At 32.4% G+C, this 17,029-nt stretch overlaps 1 pseudogene; it reads right to left on the bottom strand.

Moving 5' to 3' along the window:
- Positions 1–15,995: 15,995 nt before the first annotated feature.
- Positions 15,996–16,568, bottom strand: LOC149549526 (22.7 kDa class IV heat shock protein-like; annotated as a pseudogene).
- Positions 16,569–17,029: the final 461 nt, after the last annotated feature.

Below are 17,029 nucleotides of genomic sequence, written 5' to 3'. Positions count from 1 at the left end.
CTGTCCAATTGTATCCATGAAGACTGTAGATTAAGAACTAGAAACATGTGGCGGGATCTATGTCCCTGTCCTCAATAAGTTCAGAATTTTCTAACCAATAATTGAATTCACAAACACTTTACTCATCAGCACTATCACCATTAATGGCTACCGTTTTTGTGGTTTTAGCATTGTCGTCACTAATTTTGGAAACAACCACTGTCAAAATACCATTGCACAAATCAACATTGCCTGACAAACGAAATTGCCTCCATATCTACATTGCCTGGAAAATAAAATTGTCTACATAATTTACCCACACCACGCTCCACTTTGTGCTATTTTTTGCCCACTTTCTCTTCTTTGACTCGCTAGCTGCTAATTGTAAGCATCCCGTCTTTCTTCACTTCAACCTTTAACTCATCCTTCGTTAACCTTATAAACATTTTGCCAAATTGATAAAAATCCCAACCCTTACAAAAAATTATTGAAAGGAAAAGATGAAGAGAGATTTCACCCAGTACATCGGTGATACATTGACGGTTAATACATGAGTTTGTGAAGTTTTTTTGCACACCATTCGGACTAATTGGAGAAGTTTGGTCCACTAGCTTCAGGAGATCCAGAATGGCATCCAACAGATCGTCGGAACACCATGTATAAAGGAAAAAGGCTGGAATTATGGGGGAAAAGAAATGTGAATACCATTGCGATGCTAAGTCACCATTGAAGAATAATGTGTTTCACAGAGGAACCCTAAATTGACATTTATTAAATTATTATTAAAATATGCTCGATCATTTTCGCAATTATTATATAGTTGAGATGAATGCATTGTGGTGGCCCATTCTGGCAGGAAAAGGTTTACGCGTTATGTTCTTTGCTAGTGTCATCTTATTTATGAGTCTAGTTCTTAGATAGTTTTAGCTTTCTTAACTAGGCAGGAGGTTAGGGATGTTTGTTGGCATTTAGCATTTAGCAACTCCTTAGATTCAATACTTTTAGACACATTTCTATAGAGTGGAATCATGTAGTGGATTGGACTCATATGTTTGCTCAAATAGTGCATAATGATAGGGTTCTTTAGTGCTCTCTTTGTTGGGAACTTTTCTAGTATCTCTTTTGTGTTTGAATGAATTTTTACAGCTTTTTAGTTTGAAAATATAATAATATAAATATAGACTACAGTAGAAAGTCTGCATTTTATCTCTTTAAATTATGAACAATATATGTTACTTTAAATTCTTCAATTTATAAAATTAGAATAATGTTATTTAATGTTATTCAAAATAGCTCACAAGGGTGGAAAACAAGTTATGAATTAAGAAATGCAAATTTAAAATGTCAACTCTACACTTGTAAATCTAACTTAGTTATTTTAACTTGACAAGTATAGATACCAAATTTGTATTATAAAGCTCATTAAAGATACAAATAAATGAAATTATCAACTTTCATAAAAACACTTACTATCTTCTTTACTAATTGGCACATTAAAAGACAATTGAATCAACATAAATTCAATTTATATATGACAAATAAATATAAATTTTATGCCATTTTACTCATATAGTAATTATGACAATATTGAATATAAAGAATTAGAAACAAAAATGTTATAAGACCATTTTGTAGATATGAAATTATATTCAATGCTTTAATATTACATAAGACTATTCAATATGGACAAGTACATGAATCTGACAAGAATTGCAAGCAATTAAATGATTGAAGTCTCCTAATAATAATTTATTGTTAGCCAATCCCTTGGTGGTTCTTTGTGTTTTGGTTGTTCTCTTATAAGGACTATTTTTTGAGAGTTTTCTTTCTAATCTCACTCCCACTCATATTTGAATTTTATTATAGATTCATATAATACTCATCTAATCAAAATATTCCCCTAACAAACATTAATAAAGGCTATAGGATAGCTTAGTTCCTACTAGTGTAGATAGAGTCATTCTAGCATTGAGTAAAGTGTTGTAGATGCATAACTATTTGTTTAGAATAATAAAGTGATGTGTTTATTAAGCTTTTGCACACACACACACACATCCATCCATACATACATACATGTGTGTGTGTGTATGTATATATATATATATATATGTATATATACATATATATATATATATATATATACATATATATATATATATATATATATATATATACAACATAAATATATGTATGTATGTATGTATGTATAGATATGTATATGTATACATTTATACATACATATACATATATACATACATACACACACACACACAGATATATATATATATACATACATATATATACATATACATACATATATATATATACATATATATACATATATGTATATGTATATATGTATATATATGTATATATATATACACATATATATATGTACATACATACATACATACATACATACATACATACATGTATGGATATATGTATGTATAGATATGTATATGTATACATATATACATATATGTATATATGTGTGTATGTATACATATGTATATGTATACATGCGTACATACATGTATGTATGTCTGTATGTATGTATAGATATGTATATGTATATGTATACATTTATACATACATACACACATAGATATATATATATATATATATATATATATATATATATATATATATATAGACACACACACACACACACACACATATTTATGACATTGGCATTTGCTCAATTGTAAGAAAAACTCTATGAAATAGGATCTATAGAGATAACATTGGCAAGTTGGGAATCTTTTATCTTATTATAAATTCCAAGTCATATCTATATACATTTTAGAGAAAGTGCCAAATATATATACGCAAGAAAAAAGCAATGGACATAATATTTCTGCAGATACCTTACAACTATTTAGGAAGTAATTGATAGTAGCCAACAAGATGGTGGGCTAACCTTGAAGTACATAAATGCTGAAGACTTAGTCGGAGGTAACATCTCAGTCAACTAACCAATACCAATTTTAAACTTCAAAAAATAATATATGTCCATAGTCAACCTAACACTCTTTAAACTAATATGCATAATAGATAGTAAAATAAAACATCAGCCCTTAAAGAATTGTTTCTATAAGTCCTCTTAATTGACATAAACACAAATGCCCCATGGGGTACCAAGTTCATAGGTGTAACTAGAAACACTACAAAAATAAGAAAAAGACATAGGGCTAGCTGCCCTTTTCTAGTCCATGGTTGTCATCCTTCTCGAGCACATTCTTGTACCCATCCTCCCCTTTCACTTACCTAGTTTTTTCAAGATGGTCTTTAACCAATCCTTAGCTAGGAACCCATAGATGGATCAAGTGGTCTCAGTGACTTTGCCTAGGTCCTTCTCCTCTTTGTTTGCCTACAGAAAATAAAGGGTGGTGGTTGGAAAGTGCATGACCTTGGTGGAAAACTACACCAAGGTTTCTAACCTCAGGCAAATATAAGTTTGGTTGTCAGTCAGGTCCCTCATGGAATTCTTTAGCCTTTCCAATCTCACCTTGCTATGGTTATGCTTGTCTTTCTTTCCAACACCTTTGGTGGATCCTTTCCTCGAGGAAGTAATATCTTCCCCCCACTTCTAGCTGGGGTAGCCTCGAGGGTGTCAAAGATATGGGAGGGACTTACAGGGCTGGGGGTAGGTTTTTTGTCCTGGGGCATTCTCTTCTTTTTAGCAGGTTTGGCATCACTTTTGGAGGAGCTAGAGCTGAAATCATGCATGGGGGGTGACTTAAATTTTTCCATATGGAGATGTTTGTTGGACCTTCTAGAACTTTTCTCACCCTTCCTAGTGTTCGAATTTGACTCTATTAGGCTTATTTTAACCTTAGGGTTAATTTTTACATTCAGGGGAGGGGCTTTCTTGAACTTCCTATGGCTACGGCTAAGACTAGGGTCAAGGGAGGCTTGGGGGGTGATAGAGGCAAGAGGGTTAACCTAAAGTGATGGATTTAGAGTAAGATGTTGGATATAACATTTATTCATTAGCTCTTGGTGGATGAGGTAGAAGGTTTTCCCCCCCCTTGTGTTTCCTCCTAGCCTTAAAAATATAATCCTCTAGTGAGTGCAATAAAATCAACAAGAAGGAGATGTGGCCTAGATTCTTGAAATGATTTAGGATGGGGAAATGGTAGTAGTATAGAACCTACAAATATTCCTCCAAGGTGATATACTACATGATAGCATAGCAGATGATGTCCTAAGGCTTAGGAAGAGCTACCTGAGAAAATCCTCCATGCATTCTCTCTAGTTCCTCCTTGCCCTTGAAGATTTTTTCTAGGCTAGCTTCCTCATTGACCTTGGCATGCCTTTGATAGTTCTTTCCTTCCCTAGAAAATTCACCAACTCTCACAATGGTTTCCTCCAAAATATTGAAACTCATGCCATTGACAATCATCTTCCCATACTTCTAAGTCTAGAAGAACTGCATCAATATAACCTCATCGTCCTTCACCATACCCTCCATATACTATAATAGGTCATCTTCTTGCAAGTAAACCATTGCCACCTCATTGCTAAAAATTTTATCTTCCACACTCACCAGTTCAATTTGATCATTATTTCCCATCTCGTCATCCAGATCAACCACTCATTCTTTAGACGACATAGCCTTGTTATAGGTTTTGACATTGCTGGACATAAACTAAAGAACCTCAACAAATTAAATAAAAAGGCATTGCATGACCATCATAATTTTGCAATGTTTCCCAAAAAAACAAAAAACCACTCTTCACGGCATGTGTGAGCATTCTCTTTCCATCCATAAATGGTCATTGCTAGTTGTATCTTGTGCATGAATTTATTAACCTATCATTTTGATCATTACTAAATTGTTCACTATATCTTTCCAAATACACCCTTTGTATCCTTTTACAACAGTAATCAATGTTCACGACAACCAAAATGCAAATTAGTAAACAATCGTGCCAAAACAACCCTTTATGAAATGTTTTGTTCACATACCCATGTGGAGAAAAAAAGGACTGGCACTTGTTTTGATTATCCATTTGGTATTTATAAAGATACTTTCCCTTTCTATCAAAACTTAAGTTGATGATGGCAACAATCTAGCCTCATCCCATTCCACGAGGTGCATGACACTCTACAACTGTTAGTTTTGTACAAAATAGTATTTGTACCCTACAACTTTTAGTTATATAAACTAATACAACTTGCTAAATTACCTTTGACAAGTACAATGTTCCAAAGTATGTATAATGAAACCATGAATGAAATTAGTATGATTTTTGCTAATTCAAAGATGTACAAATACAAGTAAGATACAAAATATGGAATATATCATTTATAAATTTGGAATAAAATTACATTTTTTAAGCTTGCTATTTTCTATGAATGACCCCTTTTTTAAAAATACTATGTTATTGTTGATATGCTTTAATAAATTAAAAATTATAAAAAAAATCAAGGACTTCCTTATGGTTAGCTACTATCAGTGTCACAAGCATACATTAAGCTGCTTACTAACCAAGTTGCTACAACAAAATGAAGCATGCTCTTATTGTCTCTGTCATATTGGCATGGCCACATATAAATCAAACTACCTCTTAAACAACTTGCACACTAAAATGGTAAAATAAAAATCCCAAAAATTATTAATGAACAGTACTTAAGATTGTATTAAATGTCATATGCATGGTCTCATGTTTCGAAGTAATTAAAGATGATATCAAATGCCCTTTCATGCTACTTCATAGAGCAGCGTTGCTCATGTTGGAAAACTTAATGCAACGTTGATGTTTGCCCCTTGAGCCAAACGCCCACCTACCACCTGACGACAAACAGAACAGATAGAAAACATGATCACGGTAGGTGAGATTTTTGAATTTGGAAATGAGAGGGAAAAATGTTTTAGGTTAGAAGACAAAATGAATGTTTCTACATTCATTCATTAGAGTTTTGCAGATCAAGTAGATCAGTAGTTGCAGAGTTCAGCAGAGCAGAGAAAAGGAAGAAGAAGAAAGTGGTCGGCAAATCCACTTGTTGCAAAGACAGAAGGAAGTATGTTCAGTGTCTCTAGTTGCACATGACACCTTTGTTCATTATGTGAGTTTATTGTTGCTTGTTTTTGTCCTATTGAAGCAATGATTGCTCTAGGCACCATTGTATGCAGCCATTAGAGTTGTAGGTTTAAAGTTTATTGAAGTTTGAAGTATTATCAGTTTAGGGTTATTTTAGGGTTTTCTAGTTGAAGCTGAATGCTCCCAAATTTTGTAATAGTTTAGTGAAAGATTGAATAGAAAGCAAGCAAGCATACTTGAATCTATTGATCTTCCCTTGTATGTTGCATTTGAGAAATTTGTTTGAAAGCTTAAAGCTTTGACTCTCTGGTTTTAATGGTGAATGCATTCACGTTGGAATTTTCTAAGTCATAAACTTTAATTGAAGCCGTGCTCACTCGGCATCTATTGTTGCCGAGCATTTTCTTTGTGAGCCGAGCATACTCGGCATTTGCTGCCGAGCTCCTCTTTGTGCCGAGTTCACTCGGCACTTGTTGCCTGTCACTCGGCACCATCAAGTGCCGAGTAAATCTGGCACTCGGCACCTTCTTGTGCCGAGAACTTTTCCTCAAGTGCCAAGCAACCTGCCACTCGGCACCATCAGTGCCGAGTAAAACTAGCACTCGGCACCCTCATGTGCCGAGCAATATTTATGTGCTGAGCAAAATTTTTAGGGTTAGGGTTGTGAGTATTGAAATTTAAATTTTTACATTAATATTTCTCACAGCTCAAAGTTTTAGGCCTAAACTTGCTCCGTCTCTCTCATATTTGAGAGGCTCACATGTAGATCTAACAGGCATTTCACACCTGCTGGTCTAATCTAATAGTAAATGCATAGCTAGAGGGATGATAGTTAAAAGCTTGAAGCAAGTCACAAGCACATTCAATACCAGAATCATGGGCTATTAGTGTTTTAAATTTTCCAAATAAGCTATAGAGACAACACAAAAACAGAAAAAGATCACCATAAGCTATAGCTTCATATAGCAAGTATTCTATAATAGTTCAGAGCTACCAGAGCTACCAGCAATGATTCCCGTGAAGAACTAATATCACTGATAACGAAAAAAAAAAGTTTAAATAACTGAAATTACCTCAGATGTGGATATTTTCGTCCAACCTTCTGCTGAATTTTATAGCTGGTGAACTACAAACAAATCGAAATTACTCTACATTGTCTCCAAAAGAAGTTGAGCATGTTGAGCATGCTAGCCTAGAGGCCGAATATTTAATTGTGAAGATTTGAACAAAGTCAGATTTATGTTATCATATGCAATCAAAAGCATCAAAGTTCGATATAGGATTTTTACAACTGGTTGTAAAACTTATCATAGTATTCTTGGATCGATCCTTTATCTGTGCTTAGCTTTGAAGTAAATTCTCCTGTGTGCTTCGTTACTTCCCATTCTAACATATTTACGATAGCTATGAATGCTGGGCAGACCAAATAAACTGTAAATTAGTATGAAAAAGGGTCAGTTCAGACACGCATGAAAATGGCTTGTATACGTGTAGTGGAAAATCACCAAAACCGTCCAACATTAGCAAAATCAAATGCTTTGTATACCTGTATCCAGTATGCTCTCTATATCCTGCACAAGGAATAGTATTTGCAAATGGTTTTTTAGTCCCTGCCATGGCGGGTAACTATAGCCAAGGGCTAACTATTAAATAGTGATTAAACAGTCTCCCAACAACCAATAGTATTCTATAATTTCTTTTTTAATGAATTATAATTCAATGTTTACTATGGAGAGTTGATCGGATTTTAACAGCTATCTGTCCAATGTGAGTGATGCTATGTTGCCAGAAACGTGACGGGAGATCCCCGTTCCCCGTTGTGACGGACGAAACGGGTTTCTCGTCACGAAACCTGCGTTTCTCTCCATGATTTTTTTTATAGATTTTTTAAGTTTTTTATTAAAAAGTGTAGTTTTAAATACGTAGTTCAGCGCATTAAATTATATATCCCTGTTTTGAAAGTGAAGTTAAAAAATGATTAAATATGCATGCCTTTAATTAGATATTTCTAGATATTTCTGTTTTGAAAGTGAAGTTTAAAAAAGATTAAATATGCATGATTTAAATTAGAGATTTCTATTTTTGAAAGTGAAGTTAAAAAAATTAAATAGTGAATTATTTAAATTAGAGATTTCTATTTTTGAAAGTGAAGTTAAAAAAATTAAATAGTGAATTATTTATAAATATTAAATTTTAATTGTCATGCATCTGTATTAAAAGTTTACATTTAAATATTTTTTAAGAATGAAATGGATTTTTTTTCTACATATTCATTAAATGACCATGTCTTTTTAAAACAATCAATGTTAGAGATATATTTTATTTTTAGAGAATGCCTTTGTAATATTGCATGGTATATTGCTTATTTTTATAAAATATATTTAAAAGATTTATATATACACACACACATATATATATATATATACACACACGCACACGTTTCTTTTGCGCAATCGTTAGAAAATATCGTTTCTCGTCACGTTGCCGTTGCCGTCACGTTTCTCGTTTCTCGTTTCTGGTAACTATGGAGTGATGGCAGGTTCCTCTTGGTGAAATGAGAGGCATTGTAGATATTTATTTTCGTTAGAGGCTTTAATGCACATTCCCACGCAAGAGAAGGCGTAGAAATAAAGAACTGGTTGCAGATTATCAGGAAGATGCAGACGCATTTCCAGTAATTTTCAATTGTCTTATTATGGCTGGTAGATGCATTTGTTGTTACCAATGCAGAAGAAGACATCAATCCCAAGATCATCGTCAGTTGTTACCGAAAATATTTCTGATTACATACTAAACAAGGCTATATTTAGGCTTCCCCTGTATTAGATCCGCATCTCTATGTACCTAAAGATTTAAAATTCTTTCAATGACAGGTGTCCTGCATGTGAGCATTATGTGGGAGCAAATAATTTATACAGATGGCCATAGTCGTGTGAAGTGTATAAGGATTGCAGACAAGAGTTAAGACTGCTACGAGAGAAGGAAATGGACACTAATGAGATGGATTTTGCGTACTGCTTTTCTGGAATGTCTATTAATTGCTCTTCAATTTTTGAGTCTGCCACTAAACAATAAAGAATAGCTCGCGCTAAAATTAAATAGCTAGAGTTAACTTCCCCATTCATCAGCTCCTCTATTTGACTTAATTCTCTGCAGCCATGGCGTATCTTTTTCTCATTGTGTCCATGACTAATATCTTAACCTTGACAGTTTTTGTAACAATTTTATTGACATGATCAATGATAAATTCACTAAGCTAGGAAATGGTGCATTTAGAATGTTGGGATTATCTCCCGAGCTTTACAATTCGCAAAGTTGGCTCTCACGTTTGCATTTTTCTATGTCCAACTATTATCTATTAATGGAAACTATTTACTTGCCGGTGTTTTATTTGGTCTTTTTTTCTGTTGAGCTACCTATATAATGCAAAATGTCCATCTACATCTGCACTTGAGCGTGTAACTGGATCACTTGAAAGTCTCTCTATTCTATCATCGCGAGAAAGCTGAAAGCCTAGTGAATTAGAGGACAATATACATAGAGGCTACAAATGCTACTTATTACGAACTAGTCTTTCTCTAATAAATCTCAGTCTTCATGTTTTGAAAGGACTTACCTTATCTTGGTAAATTTCGGTTCACTTTGGTCACTTCGGACTCTTAGAGACAAAGTAGCAATTTTGAATCAAACAACAGGTAATGAAACTGTCTAAAGTTTTCTGTTAATTTATTGGGTATCCATTTTTCAATGCTATATAATTATTTTATTTTATTACTTTCAGCGGTCTTGAAAGGATTGACAACACTCATAATCTTAGACGTGATTCTGCTATAGGCAACTGATTTTATCAAGATTGACTACGCTTTTTCGACTTTGCCAAAATCTAGGTCATTTTGTTAGTTCATGAATTTATCAAGGGTAGACTCTGTCAGATTTGTTTTTCATGTGGGATTCTGACCACTAGACTATCAAACTGAAATCTGAATTTGTTAAGTTTGCTTATTATTGATTTAATAGTGGCATTGTTGATGCTACTGACTCTTCCTTTTCATAAAAGTATGTCCTGTTAGGCACACAGACAGTAAGAATTTTGATGAAAAGCTACTTGTGCAATCCCTCCACAAGGTAATAAAGTGGGAATGCCTTCCATATTATCTTTTTTATGGGTAATTCTAGTTTTAAATTTTTTATAACTTATTATTATGAGAAAAATATGCTCTAAGTTATTAAGAATGTTTCCAGGACAAGCTCAATAATTCTGTATTTGAGGGATGTTGAGATGCTTATGTTCAAAACATGAAGAATGTATAACTTATTTTGCAAGATGTTGGAGAAGCTTTCAGGAAAAGTGTCGGTTTTAGCTTCTAGAATGGTGGAACAATCAGACAAACAAGAATGTAGAAAAATAGATGAAAAGCTTTCATTACTCTTTCGCTATAATATTGATATAAAATCCCCTGAGATGATGCTAGCCTTGTTAGCTAAAGAGTCAGCTCGAAGGGGACTTTCAAAATTTTTAATTCTAGGACAACAGGAATCATATATCAGAAGCACGGAATAAGTTAGAGCATTTTCCAAAAATTCTTTAAATAATAATATGTTCTTCAAGCAAAAATGGATTTGTGAAACATCAGTGTTAGTGGAATTTTTTTTTTCTTTCTAGATGATTTATGATTTTGTAATATCACTTCCTTTATTTTTCTTGAGATTAATTTTTAAATTTTTTATCAAATATCTTTGAATGTATATTGTTTCGTCTCCCTTCATGCTTTTCTCATTATGTCACAGCTCATATTGTCTTCTAAAGTAGTGTATGCCTCTGCATCGGAACTAACATTTCAACATCTATTTTAAGTATATGAGTATTATTAGTCTATTATTTTGACATGGTCATGCAGAAAATGTTTTTGAATGTAATGATTTGGGATGAATTTTTTTTTCTAACTCAGTGCTTCTAAGTTCTTGTAAGTGTTTCTTCCTACCATGTTTTCTTGCAGATTACAAAATTTATATTATGAAGATCAATAATTATGATTTATTATTTCAGATATTGAAGAATCAAAATAGAAGAATTTGTTCTCACATGTCTCATGGCCTTCCTCTTCTTTGAAGTCAGAACCAAAAAGTGAAGTAGCTTCAGTAACAAAGTGAAAGACAAAGACAGAAGCTGAAAATGTTGATTTTGCATCTGAGGGAGATACCCCTACGAAAGAAACTGACACTCCTAATAAATCAAATCCAGCTTGTACTCCCCCTAAACTGGTAATTCTTACATCCTAGCAAATGGCACTTTTAAATCATGATATATATAAAGATCATTTAGATTTTTTCAATAATAGTTAAAAATCTAATATTTATTGTTACAAGAAGTAGCTCTAGACAATGAATTTGAGAAATGAATCCAGCCATAGGTTGTTCCAATTGGAGAAATTGGTGTCCTTTACAAACATTGGAGCTTTGGACAATGTCAAAGAAGCTCTTCAAGAGTTTGTTATGTTGCCTCTTAAATGTTCAGACCTCTTTTAAAGGGGAACTTCTCAAGGTAGTATTCTCTTCCTTTAAAGTATAATGTTGTACCTCTACCTATGATAGCATTATTGGTTATTAAATGTTTATGATGAAAAGATGCATATGGCTGCAAAACATAGCAGCATGTTGGATACAATGTCTTTAGGTAGGGTTCATAATTGACAACTGCATAAGGGTATTTTTTTGTTTGGATATCACGTACATAATAGATAATGTACGCCGCCCCTCCCCACTGCACCGGGTGCTATCGACCAATGGGAGAGAGGAGAGCACCCCTACTATAGATAGGCCTGACTATCCTCATGGCAATGCACTTAAGCTAACCTACAGTACAAGTCAGTCGAGTGGTACAGTCAGGGCTCACTCCTCAATCTATCGATCGAGTCCCTCCCCCTCCTATGTCTTTGACAAGTGGCCTCACAATTAATTCTCCCCAGAACTAGAAAGACAATGCCTGCAAAGGCCCTTACTACAGAAGAAGACACTAACTTCATTCACATTTCAATGTCAACCATTATGTCCAAGGTAGATAGCTATGGTGTCTCCTATTCTGTTTGATACTAAATCAACTGAATTAGTAACTCATTCTTGTCCAAAAACGTCTCCGACCCGAACTCGTCGGGCTCTTTCCACAACTCAGGATCGCTGGACACGTTATGTAGATTAAAAAGGACCGATGACTTTGCAGGTACGGTGATGCCCATCAACTTACACTCGTTCTCCTTCTGGTGAATAATCCCAAGTGGTGCAATCGATTCTTTTCTTAGGGTTTCCTTCACCACACTCTGCGAGTATGCAGGCTTCTTCAAATCCCCTAAAATTTACAACCTACCATTTCCTTTTCCCACTGCGTGGCTTATTTCTTCATATACCCTCTTTTGGACGTGTGGATTTGATACGAGATAAGCCAGACCCATTCAATGGCCGTAGATGTGCTATCTACTGCGAGAGGAAAGGAAAACCATAGACTATGAAAACTTTTGGTGAACAATGAATGATTAGTATGCCATAAATTATTTTAAAGATTATATGACTAATCTTATATTAAGCTAGTTGCAAGTAATTCTTTAAGAATACACCAATGTCATCATGGTCTTGTATTCAATGTTTTCATTTTAAAAATGAATTGGTGTCATGAATCATGAAACCAACTATAGAATTTGGGGATAGACATGATTTAGGTCAGAAATATCATTCAAGTATTGTATCATAGTTTTGAGAGACAAGTTGGTAGTAGACAAGACATCCTATGGGCAGCATATTTCAAGTGAACCCTAGCAACGGTCTTGAGCAACGAAATATATTTTCTCAATCGAATAAAATGATATTGTTTCTTTCACATTTAAGTTTTGCCTAGATTATCGATCTTTAGATGGAAAAACTAAATAAATGGATGATATATAGGAATCAATAACTTTTGATGGCCGAACACGACAAACTAGCATGCCACGGAATCAATGATTTTTGACTGAAACTTCATAAAGCACCTTTTAACATTCAACAGCTCCTGAATTGAAATCTAACTCTTCCAAATTGATTTTAAAAATTTCATCAACAATATAACTAATCTTCTTAGATGTGAATTTGTTTATTAACTAATATATACTATGATAGTTGATATGATATAGTTTTGTAGAGAAGAATTTTATATGACATCTTGACTTAGGTGCTACTTTATTCCAAATTGATTTTAAAAGATTTCATCAACAATGTATCTAATCTTCTTGGATGTGAATTTGTTTATTAACTAATATATATCATGATAGTTGATATAGTTTTGTAGAGAAGAATCTCATATGACATTTTCACTTAGGTTCTACTTTATTCTAAATTGATTTTAAAAGATTTCATCAACAATATATCTAATCTTCTTAGATGTGAATTTGTTTATTAACTAGAATTTGTTTATTAACTAATATATACCATGACAATTGATATAGTTTTCTAGAGAAGAATCTTATATGACATCTTCACTTAGGTGCTACTTTATAAGATTCTAAGTTTAAATATATAACTTTTTTGAGAAATAATCTTATAAGACTTCATGATAGTTCTATGATTTTATTATTATTATTATTATTTATTTAATTTGTGATTATTATACTAGGGCTTGCATCTTTGGAGCATGCAAGGGTTAAGTCAATAGTCTTCTATACTTTTAATTGATGATGTTTTTGACTAATTATTCATAAACTCTCATTGTCTACTTTCCTACCACCATATTTATACCTCTCTTATTCATGAACATAAACACTCTTTTCTCCCTACCTAGCTTTAATTTTTCTTACCCCTCTCTATTTTTCATATATTGTCCTTCCTCTTGTTTTTCTTTGATTATTATATATATCCTCTCTATCTATCCATCTATCTATCAACTATCCATGGGTTCCACATATGTTTATCATTTTCTCTCTTTTTCTCCCTCCTTTACTCTTTCTATTTATCTTCCTATCTATTTATCTTCCTATGATCCATAGACATCTATAGATTATCTCTTCATATATTTCTCTATCTAGTTTTATCACTATCAGACACTTTACCTCTCTACCCCTCTTTTTTGTTTATATTAAATTCATCTTACTTACTCGCCCCCTACCACCCTCATTATCCACTTATCTCTCATTATAATTATCTGTCCAAGTTACTTATCTCTCATTATAATTATCTGTCCAAGTAACTCTGATCTACGAAATGGACAAAGTCACTATTTGAAATCAATAATTTCAATTTTTTTCATCTCATCATATTGCCTCTTCCTCTCCACCATATATGTGTGTATCCATGTGTCTCTCACTAATTCAAAAATTTTGTTTAAAGAATAGTTGGTTTGAATTTCATTTAACTTTACCCTAACTTTAACCATTAGTAAAACTACAAAAATGTCTAATCTTAATTCATCACTACTCATAAAGCTATTTGAATTGTAATCTTAATAACATCCTACTTATAATGAAAAAAAAAACTATATTAAGATATCTCAAAAAATATATTAATATATATTATTAAAAAATATCTTATACAATTTACGGATAAAAATATTGAAAAAAGCTTTAAAATATGTTATTTTAAGCATTTATTGTTATCACAATAAATAATGTCTACAACATACTAAATGTAAAAAGATAAATCATATAGACAATAATTTAATTATATGAGGCTTGAAATAACTTATACTATTTTTTCTCAAATTTTGCATATGGTTGCACGAACTATTGATTGTTGCAATGGTAGTTTTCTCATTGCATCTAACCTTTTAGATCCAATAAATGAAGTATCCCTTAATCATTGATTAGGAATTTGATATAACTATTAAGAATAATATATATACTATATTAAAAGAAAGCATATAAGATGTTTGAATAAACACATTTAAAATATAGTCTCACTTTTTTCTATATATAGAATATAATTGAATATATGTAATATTATTTTATAAATCTAATATCATATTATTTATAAAGATTTTAAGAAATAAATTAAATTATTAAAATTTTAATTTTAATATTAAATTTATAAATAAAAAATAACTATATAATTTTATTCAAAGAGAACACATTCCCTTCTTTATTTAGCAAACTCTATTAGCTTATTCATTTAAAATCTCTTTTGAAATTCTAAAATAAAATCAAAGAACACATTGCAATTACATTAAAGTAGAAAAACATTGCAATTATAATAAAGTGGAAAAAAAATAATTGAGAGAAACCCATATTTATTTAACAAATACAATCTTACTACTCATTTAAACACAACTATAATTTTATTTCTCTAAACTAATCATATTCCAAAAGAAAATCTTTAATACAATATTTCCTCATGGACTTCTCAAACTAACTAAATTTCCAAATATATGGACAAAATAATAAACCTAAACAATCAATCCAAATATTAAGTCAACTACCAACCAAACCATTAAAATAAATAATAAATAAAAACAACAACCATTTTCAAAATTACTCAAACCTCAGATGCTCCTTTTGTTTCTAAAGGAATATTTCTGTCCAAGAAACAATTTCTTCTTAATTAGTTGAAAGTTATTAAATTTTCAATTAGTTTTCTAAGAATGATTGTGTAAGTTTTTTTTGTCATCAATTTTGGGGATCATACTACATGATCCATCATCAGAATGCAAGAGAGCCAAAAAAATATGAAAATAATTTTTCATTTTTCCTTGACTCTTGCATTCTGATGATGGATTGATGACAAAAGAAAAAAAAGAGAGCTTAAACAATCATTCTCGGAAAACTATATCGATCTACCGAATTCATTGAAAAGAACAGTGTTAGCATATAAACAATCAATCGTGATTTTACTGTCCAATCGTATCCATGAAGACTATAGATTAATTAGAATTAGAAACATGTGGTGGGGATCTATGTCGCAGCAATCCTCAATAAGTTTAGAATTTTCTAACCAATAATTGAATTCACAAACAATTTAGTCATCAGCACTATCACCAATGGCTAGGGTTTTTGTGGTTTTAGCATTGTCGCCAATAATTTTGGCAACAACCACTGTCAAAATACCATTGCACAAATCAACATTGACTGAGAATACGTTGTCTGGCAAATAAAATTGCGTAAATAATTTACCCACACCACGCTCCACTTTGTACCATTTTTTCACCCAATTTCTCCTCTTCTTTGACTCGCTACATGCCAATTGTAAGCACCCTGTCTGCCTTCACGTCAATCTTTAACTCTTTCTTCGTTAACCTTATAAACATTTGCCAAATTTGATAAAAATTCTAACCGTCGCAAATAATTATTGCGGGAAAGAAAGAGATGAAGCGAAATATCACCCAGTACATCGGTGATACATTGACGGTAAATACATGAGCTTGTGAAGCTTTTTTTGCACACCATTCGGACTAGTTGGAGATGTTTGGTCCACTAGCTTCAGGAGATCCAAAATGGCATCCCATATATCATCGGAACGCCATGTGTAAGGGAAAAAGGCTGAACATACCAAGAAAAATGTAAATACCATTACAATGCTTAAAGTCACCATCGAAGAATAATGTTTTTCAAAATCAGAGGAACCCTAAATTGACATTTATTAACTTATTATTAAAATTTGTTCGTTCGTTTCCTCAATTAATATTTAGTTGAGATGAATGCAACGTGGTGACCCCTTCTGGCAGGAAAAGCTTTACGCGTTGTCTGCAATGTGCACATACCAGCCCCAGAACGTAATTCAGCCGTGTCGAGAAAGTTTTCTCTCTACTGTTTTCCTATTTTTATGGCATTCGACCATCCCTGGAAATCAGACAATTTCGATGGCCATCCTCTGAGGAATAAGCCTATCACCTTAATAGAAATATATTTAAATTTTGTACTAAAATATATGTAATAGTTTTGGAGGATTTATTTAATAAGTTAGTATATATATATATATATATATTCAATTTTTTAATTTGATATTTTTAAATCTTTAATTACATATTAGTTTTGGATTCAAATAAAAATAGA

Source organism: Cupressus sempervirens, chromosome 7 (genome assembly GCF_028749045.1).
Source record: "Cupressus sempervirens isolate cs-2001-9-10 chromosome 7, ASM2874904v1, whole genome shotgun sequence".
NCBI lineage: Eukaryota > Viridiplantae > Streptophyta > Pinopsida > Cupressales > Cupressaceae > Cupressus > Cupressus sempervirens.
The sequence above is the reverse complement of the archived record's forward strand: the minus strand, read 5'-3'. Positions and strand labels throughout refer to the sequence as shown.